This window comes from Dasypus novemcinctus, chromosome X, assembly GCF_030445035.2.
Source record: "Dasypus novemcinctus isolate mDasNov1 chromosome X, mDasNov1.1.hap2, whole genome shotgun sequence".
NCBI classification, from domain to species: Eukaryota; Metazoa; Chordata; class Mammalia; order Cingulata; family Dasypodidae; genus Dasypus; species Dasypus novemcinctus.
This window is the reverse complement of record NC_080704.1, coordinates 42,500,955-42,522,202: the sequence shown is the minus strand read 5'-3', so window position 1 is coordinate 42,522,202 and position 21,248 is coordinate 42,500,955. Positions and strand designations below refer to the sequence as shown.

The 21,248-nt window shown below is 41.1% G+C and overlaps 1 pseudogene; it reads left to right on the top strand.

Annotated features, from left to right (window-relative positions):
• The first annotated feature begins 904 nt into the window (after positions 1 to 904).
• On the top strand, positions 905 to 1,435 carry LOC139437987 (ferritin heavy chain pseudogene; annotated as a pseudogene).
• Positions 1,436 to 21,248: the final 19,813 nt, after the last annotated feature.

Below are 21,248 nucleotides of genomic sequence, written 5' to 3'. Positions count from 1 at the left end.
AAGCTAGGTGAAGGGAGTGAGCAAATCTAGGTCGTCAGTGAAGAGATCACTAAATTTGTCTTTTTTGAGGTTCAGAGAGGACAGAAAGAAGGTGCTTCTAGGGGATTGTGTTGAGAGGTTAAGAAGGGAGAGAGATTCAAGGGACTGGAGAACACGTTCAGAAAGAGTGAAAGATGGCGAAAAGATTCACTGTAAGAGATTTTGAGGTCGTGCTGTGCAGTCGGAGAAGTGTGACCTTGATCATGAATAGAAGGAGAAAGGTGGAGGTAACTGTAGTTAAAAGGACCAGGAACTGAGTGAGAAAGGTACCAGAAGTGTCATTAGGATGGCTAATGGGTGTAGATACTCTTGTGTGTATCTTCGCGATCTGCCTTGCGTCTTGGAAACTTTTACAGGATGCCAAGGCCATATATATATATATATATATATATATATAAACTTTGTTTCCATAACACTTTATAATATGATGCCACAATGGTGAGTTTCTCTTATTTTCAACTCACATATTTCATGCTTGCAAAAAGCATTCAGTCATTTTCCCTTCTTTGCCAAAGCATCTTAAAACCGTGAAAGGCCAGAGAAGTTCTGCTCAGAGTGTGGGGTCTCCAGCTTCACCAGGCCCAGGTGGAACGCGGGGCTCGCGCCCCAGGCCGCCGCTCCGAGCCCCGCCCTCCGGGTAACGGATCCCTCCCTGATCCCCCGCCATCGGAGCCCGGGACCCCCTTCTCCTCTGGCCCCGCCCGGCCCGGAGCGCCCTGGGCCGGCCGCCCCCCGCCCGGCGCCCTGGAGCTGCTCCGAGGCCGCCGCCGCCAGCGCCGCCGCTGCCCGCTGCGCTGCAGACCCGGCAGCCTGCGAGGCGGCCCTCCACCGCCGGCTGCTCCGCGCCGCCCACGTCTGCCTGGCCATGGCCGGCCACCTCGACCGCCACGACGTGGCCCTGAGCCGCTTCGCCTGCTGCTTGCTGCGCCAGGCGCACGAGCAGCGGGTGCGCGCCCGGAGGCTGCGGAGGCTGCAGGCCCAGCGCGGGGGCCGCCTCCCGCTCCGCGCCCTCAGCCAGCCCGAGCGCCACGACTGGGAGGGCGGCCTCAAGGCCGTGCAGTGCGCCCTCCACCTGCAGAAGAGCGTCCGCCAGGCCCTCCTGGAGCCGCACCAGCTGCCCACCGACCAGCACGACGCCCACCTGAGCGCCTTCCTGGAGCATCACTACCTGAGCCGGCAGGTCAAGGCCGTCAAGGAGCTGCGCGACTTCGTGACCAACCTGCGCAGCTGCGGGCCCGGGAAGACGGCGTGGCGGAGTACCTCTTCCACCAGCTCACCCTGGGCCCCCGCGCCAAGGAGAACTGAGCCTCAGGCCGGCTTCCCTCAACCAGGGGCGCGACTCCCCGTGGTCACCAACGCGCCCCATTCAGCGCGCCTTGACAGAGCCTGCACCTGACTTTTCTCTTTCCACTGTACCATTTCTTCCAATAAAGTGATTTGGTACCAAAATAAATAAATAAATAAAGTTCTCCAGATGATTCGTGTGTGCAAAACACTCAGCTTTTAAGAATGGGGCAAGCCCCCATGCAGATTTAAAACTGGTATCTGCAGATTTAAACCTTGGTTCCCACCCATCAATGCCACAACCTTATGCAGCTAAGGTTCTCCAAGAAAGGATGGAATAGGTATTCCAGGGGACCCTGGAACACACCTATTTATTTTTTCTGTTATAGACGAAGTGGGTAAGTGAGAGGGGTGGGTGGTCTGGGCCCTCAGTATCTGTGCGGGTAAGTGCATGGTAAAAGTATAAAAACATGGCCTGGGATTTGATAGTATTTGCCTCTGAGTAGAAGTGGTGTGAGATTGCTCAGAGATTAAAGTAAAAAGGTTCTTTAAATTTACTTGAAATGTTTTAATTTATATCTGCAAATGTTGACTTTGCTGATTCTGGGTAGCAATAATTCCGCCCTCCTCCCCCATCCAAGCAATCTTGGTAGAGTACCTCTTTGACAAGCTCAGACTGGGGACAGTGACAAGCCTGTGGCTTCCACATACCATGGTCAGTAGGGCTGGCACACATCCTCCAATTATGGTTTCTTTCATTGTTAACATTTCTATCATATTTGGTACAAAAATATTCCTCAATAGAAGGATTGAAAAATATAAGTTAATGACTAAAGTTCTAATTTATGATATTTAATGCAAAAAATGAATATAAAGCAAAAAGAAACAGATAAAATATATGAGAGAAATAATTAAGTCATCGAATGGCCTTCCAAGATACCCAATATCCATACAATAGAAGACAAAAAGAAAACAAGGGACATGAGGGAAGGAGGGAGATATTGGTTAAAGAATATTTTTTAAAAATTGCTGTGGAAATGTAAAATGGTGCAGCCACTGTGGAAGACAGTTAAGCAGTTCCTCAGAAAGTTAAGTATAAAATTACCATACGATACAGCATTATCACTTCTAGGTATATACCCAAAATAATTGAAAGGAGGGACTCAAACAGATATTTACACACTGCTGTTCATTTCAGAGTCATTCACAATTGCCAAAAGGTGGAAGCAACCCAAGTGCCCATCAACCAATGAGTGGATAAACAAATGTGGTATATACATACAATGGAATATTATTCAGCATTAAAAAGGAGTGAAATTCTGATTCATACAAAAATATGGGTGAACACTGAAGACATTATGTTGAGTGAAATAAGCCTAACGCAAAAGGACAAATATTATGTGATATCACTGATGCAAAATAATTAGAATAAGCAAATTTATAGAGTCAGAAACTAGAATATAGGTTACCAGGGGCCAGGGAGGGGTAGAGAATGGGAAGTTAAAGCTGAAAAGTTATAGAGTTTCTATTTGGAGTGATGGAAAAGTTATGTTAGTGGATGGTGGTGATGGTAACACAACACTATGAATGTAGTTAACAGTACTGAAGTACATATTTGAGTGTGGTTAAAAGAAGGACATTTTAGATTGTGTATATGTTATTAGAGTGAACATCTTTTAAAAAATTCCTTGGAACTACACAATATAGACAGTGAACCCTAAGTTTAACCATTGACTATAGTTAACAGTACAATTATAAAAATGTACTTCCAACAATTGTAACAAATGTACCACATCAATGTAAGTTGTTAGTAATAGGGTATTATATGGGAATATCGTATTTCATGCATAATTGTTCTGTGAATGCACAACTTGTCTCTTAAAAAAAGGAAATATTGAAAAAACAAACTCAAACAATATACTATTATATAGTTTTTTCTCTTTAATCTATTACTATTATGAACTATATTAACAACTTTCCAAAGGTAGAATTTTATTTTTATTCCTGGAATGAACCCTATTTGATAACCATGGGTTTATTTTGACAATACTTTAATTTAGGAAATTTGTATTTATGTTCATACATTAGCATGTAGATTTCCTTTAACTTTTGTGTGTATTATCTTTGCCATGTTTGGGTATCAGGATTATTTTAGCCTTGTAAAATGAATTGGGAAGCTTTCTACATTTTATATGGCCTGGAACAATTTTCATAACATAGAGATTTTTGTTCCAGAATTAGTAAAATTCACCTTTAAAATTGTCTCCAGGAGGTGGATGTGGCTCAACCTCTTGACTGCCAGCCTACCACATGGGAGGTCCTGAGTTCGGTCCTGGGGTGCCTCCTAAAAGAAGAGCAGACACCGCTTCTCATCACAACAGCTTAGATGCTGCCCCACCTCAATAAGCAAATGCCACATGCGAGCAGACGCTGTAGCCAGTGAGGTGTGGATGTAGCTCAGGCTGTTAGGCATTACCCTCTTACGTGGTCCTGAATTCAGTTCCTGGTGCCTCCTGGAGAAGGCAACCAGACAGATGAGAGAACCTTCTAGTGGATGGGGAGAAAAATAAATAGAATAAATCTTTAAAAAAATTATCTTCATGTTTGCTCTATTTTTAACAATAGGTATTTTTAATTTTCCTTGCTTAGCAATCTGTCCAGGATTCTATCCCTTCCTGATTCAGATTTTAAACAATGAATTGCCACTGCATACCATCTTGTTCCTTTTTATATATAATGCTTTTATTGCTTTTACTTTCTAAATAGCTTAGAATTTCATTTTTATTTCCCTTTTAGCTAGAATTATTTAGAACAAGGTTTTTTTAAATGTAAAAGTATAGTTTTTGTCTACCATTTTTTGTTTGTAATTATATAACATTGGGGTCAGTGAATATAGATGCCCTATTTTCATTCGTTCCTGTGTTTATTCATTCATTCAACAAATATTTATTGAGTATCGATTACATATCATGTGCTATGCTCATTACTGAACGTATTCCATGATCAGACAAAGGCCCTTGTCCCCAAGGAATTTAGAATTTTAAAAAAGAATAAAAAGATTGATTTTGATTGGAATTAATGTTATAGAGGAACTCTTCAAGTTAATGTGATAGAAAACCACTGGTGGAGCAGACATTATTGATACTTTGAATAAGGTTATCAGGGACAAATCTGCATGTTGATACTTGATTGAGAGCCAAAGGATAAGCGAAAGTCAGTACATAATGGCTAAGGGAAAGCATTTCATGTATTAGGGTATCAGAAAAGAGATTCCTGTGACTTGGTCATAACGAGTTGAGGGAGTATTGTACAAAGTAAAGGGGAGATATAGGCCTTTCAAAACCTTGGTAAAGTAGTTTGAATTTTATTCCAAATGCAATAGAAAGGCTGTAAAGGTGAAGTGACTGGCTGCTTTGAAGAATGTAGGATGTAGGATTGGAAGCAGGGCCACCATTTAAGAGACACTGCAGGGTCCAGGTGAGACAACGGTGGTGGAGGAAATAAAGAGATGTGCTCTTGAACGAGAGGTAAGAGATTAGAGAAGAGGAAAATAATCTAGGTTGTAGGGTTTGGACTTGAGCACCTGGGTGGATGACAGTGTAAATTTATTCACCTGGGGACATTTGCAGGGGTGACACCTGAGGAGGAAGGATGGCAAGACACGTCAGTTTAAATCATTTATACTTTCAAGTGTAAATGTCATATAGGCAGATGGGAAAATGAATTTTGAGCTCAAGGGGGTAGATGTTTGGGTTGGAATTTGGGACTCAAATGCATTTAGATGGTATTGAAGTCATGTGCCTGGATAAACTCACCCAGAAAGAGAGTGTAGGGAGAGAATACGGGACACCTAGCCCCAGCTCAGGGCAGCTAACTTTTGGAGGTTGGATTGAGGGGTTTGACCACCCAGAGAGCTGCTGGCCCCTCATTGACCATTACCTCATTCCAGACTCAGAGGTCCCCAGAGTCTGCTCCAAGTCCAACCCCAATTGGCCCATTCCTGGCCTCAGTGGGGTCTCCGGTTAATTCTTTCAGCATGTGGAGTAGAGTTAGATATTTATCTTGTCTTCATGGAAATAGGTAGAAAGGAACTATTTCTCAGTAGTGAGAAGTTTCCCTAAGGAAATAATAGACCTGCTTTTCCGTGATTTTTTTCCCTATTCTCATTTCAAATTTCTGCCTTCTCCCACAGTCCACTCTCTATTTGAGAGTGCCCCCGTGTAAAGTCTCTTGTGCCTATCTGGGAAAAAATCCTGAAAATATTTTTTCTTCTGACCAATGTGTGAGTGACAAAGATAAAAGTTTAAAGTTTACAAATTTTGTATTCTATATTCAGACATATGGGTAGCTTGAGTCTTTTTAAAGCTAGCAGATTACTTTGAACCATTTAGTAAACTATGAAAGAGTTTAGCTAAGCAGTAATTACCTTCCACATTTCCCCATGGCTGTACTTTAAGAGTTTCTTAACAGTGAGGATAATGGCCCTTTGAATTCACTTTCCAGGAAATGCTATTGCTCTTTTACTCTTCTTAGTCAAACTTGGTCTTTTCACTGTCTTTATTACTGTTCCTGCTTCTGAGGACTTCTCTCTGACTTGATCTCAGATCTTACCTCTCTATATAAATATTGGTCAGTTCACTGTTCTCCAAGTATGAGTATCTATTTGTGAGTGCTTAAAACTGTAAATTCACTGAGGATCCTTCTTACTTTCCTGTGTAGGAGAGGCAATTTGTTGCAGTAGTTAAGAGCACAGACTGCGTGGGTTCAAATCCCAGCTTAGACACTTACTATCTTGGGTGAACCTGGGCAAGTTATTTAACTTCTCTGTTCTCCAGTTTCCCCACATATAAAATAGGAATAATAAAAGCATCAACCCCATTGGGTTGCTGAGATTAAATGAATTAATGCATGTAAATCACTTAGAACATTGTCTGGAACATAGTAATTACTTTATGTGTTAGTTATCAGTTATCATCACCATCACCATAATCACTCACTCACTTCTCAATCCCTTTGTTTTGTTTATGCTTTGGGGAAAATATTTTACTTCCATATTTTGCCAGTGGGGGTCTCTTTTGCATTTTAGCCAAACTTGCATGCTCCATATTGAAAAGGCAACATACTTGGTAGCTGCTTTGCTTCAGGCCCTTTCTGAACTCAGGAAAGTAGTTTGCTCTTTTTGCTGCCCAAACACAGGCCCAATTCTGGAGGTGAGATTTACCGTGATGAATTTCCAGAAAAATCTCTTGCATTCTTTCTCAATCAGCTTCCCTTTAAAATTGTTCCCCAGAAGACTTTTTGCTTATTCTTCCTACATCCAGTGTCTGGGCTACATCCAAGACCAATTACACCATACTCTCTGGGGCTTTACCTAGGCATCCCCAGCATTGAAAACCAGTGCTAATACCTTGCAACTCAAAGTGCAGGCCGTGGACCACCAGCATCAGCTTCACCTGAGAGTGCGTTAGAAAGACACAATTTTAAGGACCACCCCAAGGCTACTGAATCACAAGGTACAATTTAACAAAACTCCAGGTGATCAATATGCACATTCAATTTAAGAAGAACTAGTTCACCACCTGGGTTCTCAAACATGGTCATACATTGGAATCACCTGGGGAGCTGGAAAATAATACTGATGCCCGGATTTAAACAACACACTCAGTTACATCCTCACGAAAGTACTGGTCCAAGCATAGTAAAACCTTACTGTAACCTCAACAACAATTATTGAATCAACGATTATTGATGCTATACGCACACACACACACAAATGCACACACACATAAATGTAAACCTTTACCCATTTCTGCTGTTGTTTTTTCTCTATTAGAGAAGTTGTGAGTTTACAGTCCAATCATGCATAAAATACAGGATTCCCATATACCACTCTACCAACAACAACTTGCATTGTTGTGGAACATTTGTTACAATTGATGATAGCATATTTTTATAATTGTACTATTAACCAAAGTCTGTGGTTTAACTTAGGGTTTCTGTAGTGTAGTTCCATGGATTTTTTTTAAAAAATTATTTTCTTACCATATATACAATCTAACATATCCCCCTTTAATCACCTTCATATATATATTTCAGTGCTGTTAACTGCATTCACAATTTTGTGCTACCATCACTACTATCCATTACTGAAATAGTTCCATCATTCTAAATGGGAACCCTGTACATTTTAAACTGTAACTTACCATTCCCTATCCCCACCCCATCCTCTGGTAACCTATATTCTAGATCCTGACTCTATGAGTTTTCTTATTCCAGTTGTTTTAAGATCAGTGAGGGAGTATAATATTTGCCCTTTTGTGTAAGGTTTATTTCACTCAACATAATGTCTTCAAGGTTCATCTGTTGTTTTATCACAAATTGGTTTGTTTTATAACATAGATTGGCAAACTATGGCCTATAAGCCAAATCCAGATTTTGTGTTGACATTATTAAGGGTTATTGATCTGTAATTTTCTTTTCTTATGATGTCTTTCTCTGCTTTTCCTCTCAGGAAAATACTGGCCTCATAGAATAAGTTGGAAAATATTCACTCTAATTCTATTTTTTGAAAGGGTGTATGAAGAATCAGTGTGAGTTCTACTTTAAATGTTTAGTAGAATCCACAGTGATGCCACTTATTTCTTTTTGTTTGTTTGTTTTTTGATGCCACTTATTTCTGTCCTAATCTTTATTTCATTACTTCTATTAATTTGGGTAGGGCTTGATCTTCTATTGCTAGTTTCTTCCCTTCTTTTTTTTTCTTCAGTGAGAAGGTGATTTATTGAGAGTGCACAAACAAGGAACTGGGAGAATCTTCCTCAAACTGGTTCAAATTGAGAATGGGAGTTAGGGTTTTTATAGGCAAAGAAGAAAAAAGGGGTAAAGGAGAAAAAAAACAAGAAAAATAAAAACTAGTTACACTTCCAGGGGTCTTGTGAGGAAGGCATTTCTAGTTTCTTAAGTTAGAATGTTAGTTTGTTTACTCAATATCTTTGTTTTTAATGTAAGTATTTACCACTATAAATTTTTCTCTAGCCACTGTTTTTGCTGCATCCAATAATCTTTTGGATGTTGTGTTTTGTATCATTCAATTCAAACTAATTTTAAATTTCCCATGTGATTTCTTTTTGACCCAATGTTTGTTTGCAAATTTCCCAAATTTCCTTCTGTTATGGATTTCTAATTTAATTCCATTTTGGTCAAAAACCATTCAGTGTATGACTTCAGTCCTTTTAAATTCATTGTGGTTTAACCAAAAGAATTCTCTACATGGAGAATATTCCATGTGCACTTGTGAAGAAACGTATTCTGTTGTTGGGTGCAGAGTTGCATAGATTTTTGTTAGCTCTAATTGTTTTACTGTTATTCAAGACTTGTATTTCTTTGTTGATCTTCTTCCTAATCATTCTCTCTACTACTGTAACTCGGATTTTATTATTGGTTTATTGTCTAGTGTCTATTTCTTCCTTCACTTTGGTCAGATTTCATTTCATGAATATGCATATCTATTATAGACAGCATATAGCAGGATCTTCATTTTTATCCATTGTGGCAACCTATATCTTCTGGTTGGAGTGTTTATTTAATCTATTTACTTTTTTAATTATTATGAGAGCAGTTGTCAGTTTACAGAAAATTCATGCAGAAAGTAGAATTCCCATATAAGTCCTGCTCACACTTTTTGCTATTAATATTTTGCATTAGTGCACTTTGATACAATTAATAAAACAGTATTTTAATAATTATACTTTTAACTATAGTCCATAAATAACATTAGGGTTCAATTTTTGTGTTGTGTAGTTCTATAAGATTTTTTAAAAGTTTTATCATGGTAACATATATATAACCTAAAATTTCCTGTTTGATAAACATTTCCAGATATACAATTAGGTGGTGTTAACTACATTCTCAATGTTGTGCCACCATTACCACCATCCATTACCAAAATGAATCCATCCCCCCAAACAGAAACTCTATACCAATTAAACATTAACTTTCATTCCCCAGCCCCAACTGTACCCTGGTAACCTGTATTCTACTTTCTGGCTCTAAGAATTTGCTTCTTCTAATTATTTCTTATCAGTGAGTTCACAAAATATTTGTCCTTTTGATTCTGACTTATTTCACTCAAAATTATATATTCAAGATTTATCCTTCATCCATGTAGTATCATATATCTAACTTCATTCCCTTTTATGGCTGAATAATAGTCCATTGTATGTTGTAGCAGTTTGGTATTGTTTATGAATTCCAAAAACAGACATTGGATTGTGTTTGTAAGCTGGTCTGTTCCTCTGGGCATATTAGATTGTATTAAATTCAGAGGTTTCACTTTTACTTGAATAAATGATGATTAGGGCTTTGATTAAGCCATGTCAGTAGGATGTTGAGTGCCGGTCCCCTTGGTGGTCCTTGGTGGGTGGGGACTCACAGAAAAATGGCAGTGCAGAGGAGGGACTTTTAGTTTTGATGCTGTAGCCCTGGGAAGTAAACACACAAAGGAAGAGAGATAGTTCATTAGACTGCAGAGGTCTTGTGAAGAAAGATGAGCTTGACAGCCTACAGCTGCAGCTGAGCCCTGGAAGAAATGAGCTTGGGAGATGAGCCTCCAGCCTACAGCTGAGTTTGAAAGAAGTTGGGACTATGGAGCCTTGGAAGGGAAAGGAAGGCTGAACACTCACAGAGACTGGCGGCTATCTTGCTCCAACACATGGCAACAGACTTTGGTGAGGAAAGTAACTTACTCTTCTATGGCCTTGTGACTGTAAGCTTCTACCCCAAATAAATATACTTTAGAAAAGCCAATAGACTTCTGGTATTTTGCATCAGCACCCTTTTGACTGACTAATACATATGTATTTACCACATTTTGTTTATTTATTCATCAGTTGGACATTTGAGTTGCTTCCACCTTTTGGCAACTGTGAATAATGATCCTATGAACAACAATGTGCAAATATCTATTTGAGTCTCTGTTTTTACTTCTTTGGAATATATACCTAGAAGTGAGATTGCTGGGTCATATGGCATTTTTATACTTAATATTATGAGGAACCACCAAATTGTTTTCCACAATTACTGTACCATTTTACATTCCCACCAACAATGCACTAGAGTCCCAATTTCCCTGCATCCTTGCCAACATTATTTTACATTTTAAAAAATAGTAGCAATTATAGAGGGTGCAAAGAGTTTAGATCTCATTGTGGTTTTGCTTTGCATTTCCCTAATGGCTAATGATGTTGAACATCTTTTCATGTGCTTTTTGGCCATTTGTACACCTTTGGAAAAAATGTGTATTCAAGTCTTTTGTCCATTTTCTGATTGCATTGTCTTTTTGTTGTTGAGGTATAGAATTTTTTAATATATTCTGGATATTAAACCCTTATCAGATATGTGATTATGAAGTATTTTTTCCCATTCTGTAAGTTATCTTGTTACTTTCATGGTAAAGTCCTTTGAGAAACAGCAGTTTTTAATTTTGATGGCATACATTTATCTATTTTTCTTTTCATGATCATGCTTTTGGTGTAAAGTCTAAGAAATCATTGCCCAGCACAAAGTCCCAAAGATGCTTCCTTACATTGTTTTCTTTTTTTTTTAATTTTTTTAATTGACTTTGTAATAATATTACATTAAAAAAATATATATATGAGGTCCCATTCAACCCCACCACCCCCACCCCACCTCTCCCCCCCCCCAGCAACACTCCTTCCCCCCCCCAGCAACACTCCATCATGACACATCCATTGCATTTGGCAAGTACATCTTTGGGCACCTCTGCACCTCATGGTCAATGGTCCACATCATGGCCCATACTCTCCCCCATTCCATCCAGTGGGCCCTGTGAGGATTTACAATGTCCGGTGATTGCCCCTGAAGCACCATCCAAGGCAGTTCCATGTCCCAAAGACGCCTCCACCTCTCATCTCTTCCTGCCTTTCCCCATACCCATCAGCCATCATGTCCACTTTTCCCAATCCAATGCCACCTTTTCTATGTGGACATTGGATTGGTTGTGTCCATTGCACCTCTATGTCAAGAGGAGGCTCAGATTCCACATGGGTGCTGGATGCAATCCTCCCACTTTCAGTTGTAATCACTCTAGGCTCCATGGTGTGGTGGTTGTCCTTCTTCAACTCCATCTTAGCTGAGTGTGGTGAGTCCAATAAATCAGATTGTAGGTGCTGGAGTCTGTTGAGGCTCAGGACCTGGCTATCACATTGTCAGTCCAGAGATTCAAATCCCCTAAATATATCTTAAACCCCAACACTAACTGCAACTCCAGCACATTAGCATGAAAGTCTTATGAAGAGAGATCCCATCTGAGTCCAGATTCATCACACATAAACACAAGTTCCAAAGAGGGGCCATCTGACCTGGTAGTTAACCCCATCGGCCATGACCATAACTCCCATGGGTCTCTCTAGCCCTCAAAGGAACCAATACCTGGGGGTTGTATCTGCTTTATCTGTCTCTCAGACTCTGCTCAGTTGTGCATAAGGGCAATCCTTCTGCCAGCCTCCAGACACTTTTTTAGAGACTCGTAGCCATATAAACTCATTTCTCCTTTCCATTTCCCCCTTACAGTAGGTCAAACAGCATTTTAAAGGCATGTTATTTTATGTAGACAGGGATATTCTGCTGATCTGCGTTGAACCTTCCGTATAAGGTCATTTTCCAGTTGCATCATCAGTTGGTAGTTGATAGTGGTCCCTCGTTGCCAGGGAGGCTCATCCCCAGGTGTCATGTCCCAAGCTGGGGGGAAGGCATTGCATTTACATGCTGAGTTTGGCTTCGAGACTGGCCACATTTGAGTAACATGAAGGCTGACAGGAGGAAATTCCCAGGCACAATGCTGCTCTAGGCCTTGTTCTTATTTTAGGCTTATCAGCTCACAAGCATAGTCATTAGCGTCAGGGGCTTACTGTTGAACCCTCACTCCCTCCCGGTCCCCGCCTCTGCACCTGGGAGACTGTCGCTGCTCCCCTAGGGACCATGACAGAGCACCACTGACCAGGAACCCAGTACCCCCCCTGCTGTGGTTTTTAATTGTTGCCACTATGAGTATATCCAAACATTACCATGCACCCTGGACATATGTTCTGTACAGCTCCCTGTCAGCCATATATCCCCTGTCAATGGTATCCCATACCAGTATTCCTCCATTGCCATTGTTGAACCACTCTGTGATCCAGAACTCCCTGAAATTTGAAGCCCAATATAATGTCATGGTCCCTTACTAGGGAATGGCATATAGCGATGGGTTTAAAGGTTAGATAAAGAATACGTGTTGACTTGGAAAAAATTCTACATCCTATCTTTTTTTTTTTCCCCCTAATTATTGAGCTTCTCTTCACAGGAGCCCTAGACCACAGCAATGCATATATATAGTATACAGCACTCCCATACATCCACCACAAAACCTTTTCCCTTCCACAGTGATACTCTTACACCCTATTCACATCATATTTACTTAACGTGATGTACAGAGTCTGAGACAATAGCTTTCAAACAAGGTGACATCTGTGCTTACATTGTGGTGCATACTTTAGGATACACAGTTTTTTACATTCTTAGTTATCCTATGTTTTACATTATGGTTTACATTATCAGTCTGTCATCTCCTATATGTTATGGTGTAATATTACATGTTTTATATCCATCCTTGTGTACTCTCACGAAACTCCTCTCTTACCCATTTATCTTGGTTACACACATTTAACGTCCATTTTCCCTTCCACCTTGGTGCCCACAGTGACAGCCAACCTCCGTTTCCCGAGGAGCCACTTCCAGAGATAGATGGAATAGTGTTCAGGTCCTAACTTGCTCAACTACCCCAATGCCCTGGGAGCCACCCTTTCTCTCGAGGGATACAGTTCCCTCTGTTTGATGGCATTAGTCCTCCCCAGGATGTGGGTCCACCCCCACTCTCACTACTTGGGTTTCTACCCCATCCAACCTTCATTTTTAAATGATAGTTTTGCTTTATATAGTTTTCTTGGCTGACAGTCTTTTTTTTCTTTCAGTAAGTTGAATATACCATTCTACTGCCGTCTTTCCTCCATTGTTTCTATTGAGAAGTCAGCAGGGGGGGGAGTGGTGCGGTGGGGGTGGTGGGGTTGAATGGGACCTCATATTTTTTTTAATGTAATATTTTTACAAAATCAATTAAAAAAAAAAAGAATGTTAACTGAATCAGCAGGAAAATATACATTTATGGTTCGTCAGTATTTCTACACTATTCATCAGGCAAATATGTATTTTAAGGGCTTTTATTTCCTCCTAATAAAAATTTTAGTTGTACAATAAAAAAAAAAAGAGAAATCAGCAACTATTTTATTCTTGTCCCCTTCTATATTTTGAATCATTTCTCTTGCTCTTTTCAATATTTCCTTCTTGTCTTTGTCTTTGCAATTTGCAATTTAAGTCTGATGTGTTTAGGTGTAGATAGCTTGACAAATGGCAAAAGTTTTCCATCATATTTGGGTCAATTTCAGCCATTATTTCTTCAACTATTTTTCTGCCCCTTTCTCTCCTTCCTCTAATTTTGGGACTCAAATTATTCATATGTTGATATGCTTGATGTGTCCCACTGCTCTCTGACTCTCCATTCACTTTACATTCCTTTTATGTTTGTTTTTATGACTGTATAATCTCTAGTGATCTACCTTCAAATTCATGGATTCGCTTTCTGCCTGCTCAAATGTGCTGTTAAGCCTCTCCAGTGAAGTTTTTCATTTCAGGTATTGTGCTTTTATACCCTACGATTTCATGTATTTTATATATTAGGATTTTCATTGTATTTTGTATATCATTATAGCTATTTTTATTTGAAAACTCATTTTCATGATACTTTTCTTTCAATCTTTCAAAAATGTTTCCTTTAGTTTTTTTGAACATATTTATAAGGTTACTTTGACATCTTTGTCTTCTAAATCTAATATATGGTCTCCCTCGGGACAGTTTCTATCTACTGCTTTATTTCTTGTGCATGGATTACCCTTTCCTGTTTCTTTGCATGTCTTATAACAGTTTTTATTAAGTGGTTAGTTTAGGTACTGTATTGTAGCAGCTCTGGATTCTCTCTGGATTACTTCTATAGTTTCTGTCTTCCTTGTAGTATGTGGACATTGGTGACTCTGCTCATTTTCTTTTTCCTATTTTTATTTTTAAGCCTGGCTAGCTCGAGTCCACCAATTTGTCAGCATAACTTAGTGATAAGCCTTTGATTGGTTAGATTTTGTCCTTAGACATCCTGAACCCATAAGGCTTTCAGCCTTTGCTAATACATCTGCATGCATGTTTTGGAGAATGCATTCAATTCAAAGTTCAGGCAGTTTACAAGTTTGCTTTGGCTTTTACTTTCAGTGTGCAGTCAGGGACTTTCAGTCAGGGACAGGCAGCTAGCTAGCATTTCTCTCTGGCCTTTCCAGAATACACACAGCCTTGCACAGGCACACAGCCTTCCAGAACACCTGGGATAAGTGGGAGCTTATTAAGGTCCATCACAGCTGTCTTGTTTTCAGATCTCTCTGTTAAATTTCTGGCTGATTGTTCTGTCTGTAGATCACCCCAACCAGTATTGCAATCCCAGGCTAGCTGTGTTGCTGATCTTCCCAAATTATTTGGTACTGAGATAGCTATTTTTTTCAACAATACTCCTGAGCACAGATTTTTCTGCACTCAAAATCAAATCAATACTCTCCATCATCCAGGCTGTTTATCCTGATAGCCTGCCCTACCATGTTGTCATATATATCTCCTGTTTTTCTTGAATAAGCACTTCTCAATTTGTTGTATTTCTTTTGTGAAATTCCAGAGTCATGAAATTGTTGTGAAAATTTTGACCAGGTTTATCATTGCATTTTTGGGGAGAAAATTCGATGACCCCTCACTCAGCCATGCTAAAAGTCTGTTTTGTAGATGGTTACCCTTATGAAGTACAAAAGGATGGAAACATTCATTACAGGTTCTTGTTATCATTGTGAAAGTATCACTAACTGGTTCCTGTTGATCTTGAAATGTCTGTAGTGTACCTTTCCCCTTCTCAGAAGTTTATGAGATTAAGAAATTTTCTAATTTCCTTACATGAAGAGAGATTAAATTTTGGTGGCATTATATTTGTCTCCAAACAAGCGAGATGCTTTCAGAAAAATGTGAATGAAGTATAGCTTAGAACATATTTGTGTATATATTAATTCAAAAAAATCCCCACAAGCGTACATGTTACTATTGTCTTATTTATTGCACTGGGTATCTTAGATGTACATTTAAAGGGTTTATATGAAATATCTGTCAGTCAGTGCTCTCCAGAGAACAGAAGCAACAGGATATAGCTAGTCCTATGAATTTGGATAGGACTAGCTAGATACTGGAAATTTTGGTAAATGATGTTAAATTCTTGAGTGTGAATTCCTTAGGCTAGAAACTGAGGATAGAGTGGAGGGTGTAGTCTTGAAGCAAAATTCCTTGACCTCTGGAAACCTTAGTTCTTGCTATTAAGAATTCAAACTGATTGGATGAAGTGTGCCCCTATTATGGAGGGTAATCTCCTTTACCTAAGGTCAACAGATCATACACACTAATCCCATCTAGGAAATACCTCCACAGTAACAACCAAGCCAAAACCTGATAAAAAAAAAAATCCGGACATCATAATATAGCCGAGTTGAGAAATAGAATTGAGCAACACAGTCTCTATAAATCATGCAGAATAATTTTCTTTTACTGAAGGACAGTGAAATTGAGCTAGATATATTAAAGTGCCACTATAGATACACACATACATACACACTTAGAACAAAATCATTATTTCTTCTTTGGAAGGAATTATAGCCAATCTACGTCAATGTCTCAATGTTGTTTTGTGGCCTCTTTTCATACAAGTTAGGATTTTCTGGGTTTATATGATTAGCTCAAGTGGAATTTTGTTTGTTTTTAGTTAGGGGAACAAAGAATGAGAGTCTTGAGAGTGGATTTTGATTTGATTTCTGTTTAACAGCAGAATGCCTTGGAGTATTCATTGATATTATTTAGCATAATTAGTACTATCCGTTACTATATTTAAACATCCATGGCTAGCAGCAATGCGCTAAAATCTGAATATAACATACTTAATTATGTCACTGTTCCTGCCCAGGGCAATTGCTACTGAAAGGGCACATTCATATGATGCGGAACTGAGGGGTTACTTCATGACTGACTTACATAAAGTTTAGGATGTTGGCTATGTTTTCTAAAGAGCATCTAGCAGTTTTTATCTTGAATATTTACTTTTCACATGTGCTTTCTATTATATTTTTTAAAACTTATGTTTTCCTCACAGAAGAAAAGTCCATTTAAAATATAAAAAACACTAAATGCTAACAGTGTGTGTGTGTATGTGTAAGAAATAAGAATGGGCACCATTACACATGAGTGCAAAGATTTAAGCACTTTCAAAGACACAAGGGAAGCTTTTGAAAATAATGAAAAAACTGTACATGTTTTGGCCTCCAAATTTTAATTCTTACGGATTTGCCTACCTTTTAGATGTATATCTGAAGCCTGCATTCCTGTGTATGTTGCTAACAATTAAAAGTGACCTTACTGATGGACTCTGAGAGAGCATCTGACTAATGCTATGTGGGTAGGATGCTCGGTTCACTTCCTTGTGTGTTGGTCTGCCTTTAAAGGCCTGTTTCCATAGGACTCTACTGAGCTGAGATGTATCATCTTGAAGATAGCAAGGAAGAAGCATTTATTTCACACAAGGCTCTGTTCTGGAAAGTTATAGATGGCATTGCCTTCCTCTGTCTAATCAGAGAGAGTGTAGAGGAAACTCATGGATGCTGACACTGTTTAAAAAAGCTTTACTTCTCTTACAAGAGAAAAGACAAATTCAGACTTTCCTGCCCACTACTGGAGAATAGTCCTCTTCACCTTCCTTTACTCTAGACTAGGAGAGCAGGTATGGGAACGCACGAGGCAGTGGTGTAAGAGCTATACAACTGCCAGACAGCTGGCAATTACATGACCAGAGGTAGCTATTACCTGCAGATCCATCCCTGTGCACCAGAAGGGAGTGTTACACCATGAAAATACACTAGATGCTAAACAGTTGATGCTGGATGTGACAGAAGAATATCAAATCCGTCTCAGGGGCAGTGAGTGTAGAAGAGGTTTAAAGAAAGAGGTTTTCTGATTCCTTGTCAGGTAGGGGACGGCCCCTGGGTAAGGGGAAGGAGCTCAAGAAAGACAGTCAGGGAGGCATGACTCTAGATTCCAGTGTGCACAGCAAAGGCAAGATCAGTTTATAAATCGGTAAGTTGTGAGCTTCATTGTTTTAAAATCTTATTAAAATACCTAGGGAAAAGAAAACATCATCCATAATCTCATCATGCAAGCACAAACCACAGTTGGCTTTTCAATTTATTTCCAGCCCTTTTTCTTACGCATCTGCTGAGTTCTTGCTGAATTTATTTTTAAACATTTTACTGTTTTTTCTTCTTATAAAATTAATTCATGTTGATTGTAGAGAAATTGAAAAAAATGAAGTAAAACAGGAAGAAAATAAAATTCCTTGAATTTTTAGGACCTTCAGTTTTATAATTTTGGTATATATCTTTCTGGTTTGTTGTAATGCACAGATAATTTTTAGTTAGAGAAATAGGATTGCAGTATAAATAGTGTTTTGTTACATGCAGTTCTTAAAAACCTATGATATATATTTTCCATGTAATTAAATATTCATCTATAACATTAGCTTTTGTGTCTTTTTTACATAGCTGTAATCATGTTTAAAATTTTAATACTACTTCTTAAATCTCCCTCTAATGCTGGTTCACATGAATTTGTGTATGTGGGTTAGTATGTGTATTAACATAAATTCTTTTTTCTTAAAGTAGCCATATGCCTAGAACAATCTAAGCTATTATATACTCTAAAGAGAACTGCCATTTGTAAATGTGATCTAAATGTTATTTAGAACCTTCACTACTTATGCTGAATACTATGGCATGTTTAGAGTACAATCTGGCCCATATATTTAAAATGTAAACAAAATTTGGTTCTGCCTAATATTGTGTTTTCAAGGAATATATAATTAGATATTCTATTCTAGTTTTCACAAAGTTAATGACATTTTATCCTACTTTACCATCCTTATCTGAAAGAAAAAGGCAAGTATTTGTTTGAAATTTATTGTGCTAAAAGTAGTTTATGCCAGTGAACAATATTCTCTTAAAATATGGAAATAATTCCATCATATAAAAAAGTTGCCAGAATAGGAAAAAAAAAATACAAAAATATCGTTTACCCAGATTTACCAATGAACTTTGCCACATTTGCTTTATCATTCTTTCCCTCTCTCTCTCTCTATATATATGTCTCTACCCCTAAATACTTCATTTAACCACAATAAATGATCAAAATCAGGACATTTAACATGGATACAATCTTATCTAATATTATCCCTGTTCAAAACTCAACAGTCATTCTAATAATGTCCTTTAAAAAATTTTTGTTTCCACTCTAATATCCAATCCAGGCATTAATTCTGTCATGGGAGCTCCCCCAGAGGGTGTCCATTTGCAACTTTTAGTGCTAGTTGATTAAGTCACAACTTTCCAGACATCTGGGAGTAGCTCGTGCAGAAGAAAGTGCTGGCTGAGAGCAGAGGTAGGGAAGGAGGGGGAGAAGGGCAACTGACAACCAACAACCATGCCACCCAAAAAGAAAATGAAGTTTGTCTCTCTCCCAACTCTCCATATCTCTCAAAAACCCAAGGAAATGAAATTCAAACCGAAAGTCACTGGGGAAAACCTAAATGAGGTGAAGTAGAACAGGCAGAAACCGTGGGCACTGAGAGGTAAACTCAGGCAAATCCCTCCTGGAGAGAAGAGAGAGAAGGGGGAGGCTGAGCAGAGAACGCGCGGCATCCTGGTGGAGTTAGGGCGTTTTTCTTTTTAAATGGGAATGTGGAAGGCGTTGCATTTTTAACACAGCCACATGGCTCTCGCCCTAAATTATAACAATTCCCCAAAATAGCATACGTGTTACTCCAGAGCGGGAGGAATGGCCAGGGGAGGAGGGAGGGCGTGGGATGTCGCTTTAGGTTTGGAGACGAGATTGGAGAGGGGACAGCGGGGTGCCTGTCAGGGAGGCAGCTGGAGCCCCGAGGACCCTCGAAGGGCCGAGGGGGGGTGGGATGGCCAGGGGTGGGGAATGCAGAAGGAGGAGGGGGCGGTGGCCGTCCTGGGCAGTCGGGGGCGGGAGACGGGGGTCGCGGCGCGCCGGGCCCTCACCGCTGCTGAGTGTGGACTCGCAGTGCCAGATGTCCAAGCTGGCGGGTTTCCGGCAGGACTCCCACAGGGACAGGTAGTACTGGTGGTCGGCCGTGACCCAGGCCGGGCTCAGCACGGCCCCCAGGTCCAGGCACAGAGCCAGGAAGATGCACACCAGCCCGACGAGCTTCAGCGGGGTCAGCACCGACACGCGCACCTCCTCCATGCCGCTGCCCGCCGAAGCCATGCCGGTTGGGTCGGCAGGGGCACCTGGAGGTGGGGGGGAGGGACGTGAGGTTGTTTGCCGCCGCAGCGAAGCCGAAGTCGCCGCGGACCTTTGCCACCGGCCCAGCGCCTCGCTCTGTCAGTGCTGGCTCCGCCCGGGGACGACCTGGCTCGCCCCGCCCCGGGCCCTTCCCAGGCTGCGGGAGGCGGCGCCGAGCTGAGAGGACTCGGAGGTCCGCGCCCAGGCCGCGTCAAACCCAGGCATCCGACGCCAGGGGCATGCGCCCGCTCGGCCCGGCACCCGCTGAGCCGGTGCCCCGGGTTCTCCCCGACCTCCAGTGCCCGGCGGGCGCGGGGCCGATGCGCTCGGTGCTCCCCAGTGTCCGGTGCGCCCGGAGCAGGGACCCAGATTCTCCCAGCGCCCCTCGTGCCCGGAGAGCGTTTATCCCACGCCCTTGGTTCCCCCAGACACCCAGGGCCCAGCGCGCAGACGCAGACCCCTGCGCGAGCATGCTGACCCGGAGCGGCTGCTTGGGACAATTCCTTGAAGGTGCCCGGCCCGGGGCTCTGCCTCAGGCCGCGCTCAATGCGGGTGGCCTCTTTCGCCCTCAGGTCCAGTCACATGGGTTTCCTCCTCTTAGGGAGTCCGAAGTCCGGGAATGAGGAAAAGGGGGTCACTTTCTAGAAGGGGTGAGATGCTGATTCCTGGTAGGTTTCTTCTCCTGTTGTTGGGGCTAGAAGGAGTCTCCTCTCTCTGTGTTGCAACAACCGCTCACCCCCTCCCCCAGCAATTTCTCATCCTAAGGGATTGGAGGAAGGAGGAGAAAAGTGACTAAAGACATTTCTTTCTTTCTTTTCAAACCCAGGAGAGACCCAGGCTCTGACCCAGGACGCGCTCCCAATCCCGGGTGTTTCCTATTGCTTTGCTTCCCCACTCCCCGCCACACCCCCAAGCCTGCTGCTGCTTCTAGTCTCTGGGTTCAACACTTTTGTGCCTCCAGTGAGTGGCGTTTGCTCTGGAACGCAGGCACTAAAATGGAAGTGAGAGCTCTAGGAAAAGGTAAAGTAAGTCTTGTTGCATCTCCGCTGCTCTGGTTGCTTGTTTCCTAAAGCCAGTATTCATTAGGCTTTGCGTCCTATCAAGTAGCACCTGAGTCCTCACTGGCCGTTCAGCTGTCCTCGTCCTCGCAGGAACTAGCCCAGAACCCGCGTAGCGAAAGTGACACATCTTTCCTGAATAGAAAACTAATCAAGCTACAAATATTTATTGAGCACATACTGTGGGCCTCGGGCTAAAGATCCTTCACAATACGACACTGTCCCTGGTCTTGAGACTGTGTAGTACTCGGAGTTGTTTCTCACCGGGAAAACAGTTTACACCCCTTGAAACTGAAGATCTGTAACTGATTAGCAAGTGATTGGCGCCTAGCAGTC